Genomic DNA, 3,871 nt, shown 5'->3' with positions numbered 1-3,871 from the left:
AAGCTGCGAGGAGAGATCAACAACTTATGCCAACAAGATAATGAATCTCTCCATGAGTCTTGGGAGAGGTTTAAAGATCTGATCAGAAAGTGCCCTCATCATGGTATAGAGAAGTGGATGCTGGTCCATAATTTCTACAACGGGTTGGTAGGTAACATGTAAAGACCGCTTAGTTTAATTTGGAAATTAGCAGTTAATCTTGTTTAATTATGGAAAATTATTTATAGATATTTAAATAATTATTTATACTGTTATTATTGAATTCTGAAATGCATTTTATGTCATTTAGTGATTTTCATAATTTTGCATTTCCGGTGCCCGGTAACATGGAACTCGGTGTTTGGCTCAGTAAAATCATAACTTAGTATGTTAGTATTGTGGGACGGTTTATTAGACATTGGGAATGTCGGGATTGGCCGGGAATTAGGAATTTCCCAAAATACCCCTTTAGTGCTCTTTATGCTATTTTAGTGTGAAGGGACAAAATGGTCATTTTGTCCCATTTATGTTTTGTCCTTTAGTGGACTTTATTTGGTGAAAATATGTGATTAATGGCATTTCTTTTGGCTGATATTAAGAGTTAAATTAAGCATTTCATTTTTCTCATTATTCAAAATTTCAAACTTAGACAAAATAGAAAAAAATTCAAAGCTCTCTCTCTCTCTCTCTCTCTCTCTCTCTCTCTCTCTCTCTCTCTCTCTCTCTCTCTCTCTCTCTCTCTCTCTCTCTTTTCGGCCAAGCTTGGGAGCTGCTAGGGCTGGGTTTTCTTGCTTGATTCAAGTGATTTTCAGCAAGATCAAAGTAATTCTAGTGGAGGTAAACCTTGCTCTAGCTTCTTTTCTTGTTTCTTGGAAATTTTGGAAGAATTTTATGGTTTGCATGCTTAGTTTAGGTTGTTGTTGTTGTTGTGATTTTGTTGTTGTTTGCAAAGGTTTAAGCATGATTATTTGAGTAGATTATAGCTAGTTTGATGCATGTTAGTAGCTTTGTTTCAAGCTTGTAAGTTTTTACTCAAAAATAGAGTTTTCAAAGAAAGATGATGAAGTTTGTTGCTGTAGTTGTTGCTGCTGTTTAATTGTGTGTTCTAGAGTTTTATTATGTTGAAATAGGTTGAGTTATGCTTGATTTAGTGGCTGTTTGGAGGGATTAGTCAAGTTTTGAGTTTTGAACTCAATCTTGAACCTCCAATGGTGAATTGAGTTTCTGTGATTGAAGCTTGGTTCTCTTGCTTTGGATTTGTTCTTAGGGGTAATTAGAACAGGTCTGGAAGGTTTGATTTGCTTTGGGTTCGAATTGATGAAGTTATGAATTTTTGAGTTCAGTCTGCGAGGAACCGGAATTCCGGTTGTGCATCCGGAATTCCGGATGGGGTTCTGAAATTCCCAGAACCGGAATTCCGGTTGGGCAACCGGTCTGCCGGTTGGGTGATTTTCAGGAACCCTAGATTTCCTCGTTTTTATGTTATTTGGGGTTTTGCCATGCTTTTTATTGATAGGGAAACTTTTAGTTCCTAGTTTAAGTCCCCGGGAAGTGATTTAGCGTATCACTTATAGTGTTGTGATTGTTATGGTTTAGGAGCCTGTAAACCGCCGCGTAGTTCGTTCCAATCAGGTTGACCGGCACACGTGAATTCGGAATTGAGGTAAGATTAGTATAACAGTATGCATATATATATATTACATGTTTAGTGTGCATGTAGGAAGCCTGTTAGATTACATTAGATATGTATGTTGGCTTCGAACCATCCGACTGTGTCACATCGGTACAGGCTAGAGTATGACTAGCAACTGGAGTATGACCAGTGTACCGAGTATAGGCTGACACTTTATCACATCGGTACAGGCTAGAGTATGACTAGCAGCTGGAGTATGACCAGTGTACCGAGTATAGGCTGATACTAGGGTTGGTGGTTCTGTACTATTTGACGTATCACATCAGTACAGTCTAGAGTATGACTAGCAGCTGGAGTATGACCAGTGTACTGAGTATAGGCTGATATCGTAACACACCGGTACAGGCTAGAGTATGACTAGGCTGGAGTATGACCAGTGTACCGAGTATAGGCTGTTACTTGTCAATAGTACTGTCTTATGAACGTTCAGGACTCAGTATCGTGTTGGACACGGCAGTTAGGGTTATGGTCAGGGGTATGGGCGTCTGATCATAACTCGGGATTTTGTATGATATTTCATTATGCTTTTCTTACTGAGTCTATCGACTCTCAGTGCTATGGTTATGTGTAGGTAAGGGCAAATCTAAGGCTGAAGGACCGTGAGAGCGAGTCGATGAAGATTGTACATGTCGGGGCGTTTAGGCCTGGAGCGTACGATCCTCGGGACAGCAAGGCTATTTTTGTAATTAGTCGCTAGGCAACAAGTATTATGTATAGATAGTAAACTTTTGTAAAGTGTTTTGTAATCGGGATCCCGAGTATTTTTGTATAAATATTTTATAAGTTTAATTAAAAAGAAAAAATTTTAATTAATCACGATTTCCATAAACCTCGTTGATTAGCAATGAGCTGCACAGTATGTTTTAAAATCACGTAATACGCCTATGCTAGTTAGGGTGTTACAATTTGGTATCAGAGCCGACAGGTTGTCTTCCGAAGATCATCACGACATGTACAATCATCATCAGTAGTTAGTTCGTTCTACGGTTCAGTAAGCTTTTATTGCTTTAGTAGTTTATTTAATTTTTATGAAATAAGAAAAGCCTGATAAGAAGCATGTTAGTAGCCTGATAGTAGAATAGGCGCATGTTTTGTTTTTAATTTCCAAATTAAGCGGCATTAGTAAGCTCTCTGTGATCATGACCTGATGTGCCAACTCTTGGTTTCGCAGGCGGTTTCGACTAGATGGACACCAGGCGGAATACCAGGAGCCAGGGCAACTCAGTAGGGTCAAATCAGGGTCAGGGAGCCCAGTTTCCCCCGCAAGCTAGGGGTCGTGGTAGAGGTCCCAGGGGCAGGGCTCGTGGTCGGGGTGATGAGAACCCGCCACAGGCTGCCCAAGCCGATCAGGAAGCCCGGAATTGGGAGACTAGGTTTGCTGAAATGCAAGCCAGGATAGAGGAACAAGATCTTGAGATACAGAGATTGAGGCAGCAGGGGGCTCCTGCAGTGCCTGTGCCAGAAGTTCCAGTGGCACCCGCCCCTGCTGCTCAGGCCGAGATAGTAGTAGCGGCAAACAGAGTGGAACCCCTGTATGAAAGGTTCCGGAAGCAAGCACCTCCGATTTTTCTGGGAGGTCCAAATGTCATGAAAGCCGAGCAATGGCTAACAGTGATAACCAAGATTCTGAATTTTATGGGTGTCACCGGGAATGACAAGGTGGTGTGTGCCACTTTCTAGTTCCAAGAAGACGCTCTAGTTTGGTGGAACATGGTGTCTCAAATTCATGACGTCACCACCATGACCTGGGAAAGGTTCCAGGAACTCTTCAACGCAAAATATTATAACGAGGCAGTCAGAAGTGCCAAGAGGAAAGAGTTCACCCACCTGACCCGGTGGGAAAATATGAGCGTAACTGAGTATACTACCCAGTTTGACCGGTTGGCGAGGTTAGCCTCGGGAATAGTGCCAACCGATTTCAGCAAGAAGGAGAAGTATCTGGACGGGTTAAATGTGAAGATCAAACACAACCTGATGATCACCCCTGACGACAAGACCACCTATGCTGAGATGGTGGAGAAGGCACTGCGAGCTGAGGGCGCAATTGGATGTATGTCGTAGTCGGCTAGTACTCCAGTGAATGGCGGGGCTCCTACCCCTCCTGCATCAGGCTTTAGCAGGGGAGGTAGTGGTTCGGCCATGGAGTAAAAGAGGAGAACATCCACTGCATCCGGTGGCTCGAGTCAAAACAAGAGGTTC

At 42.4% G+C, this 3,871-nt stretch overlaps 1 non-coding gene across 1 annotated transcript; it reads right to left on the bottom strand.

Annotated features, from left to right (window-relative positions):
- Nucleotides 1–107, bottom strand: LOC133031614 (small nucleolar RNA R71). The gene has a single exon (XR_009684718.1). It is a non-coding gene; the product is annotated as a small nucleolar RNA R71 (small nucleolar RNA).
- Nucleotides 108–3,871: the final 3,764 nt, after the last annotated feature.

The sequence above is a fragment of the Cannabis sativa genome, chromosome 9 (genome assembly GCF_029168945.1).
Source record: "Cannabis sativa cultivar Pink pepper isolate KNU-18-1 chromosome 9, ASM2916894v1, whole genome shotgun sequence".
Lineage (NCBI taxonomy): Eukaryota > Viridiplantae > Streptophyta > Magnoliopsida > Rosales > Cannabaceae > Cannabis > Cannabis sativa.
This window is presented reverse-complemented; position numbering and strand designations above follow the sequence as displayed.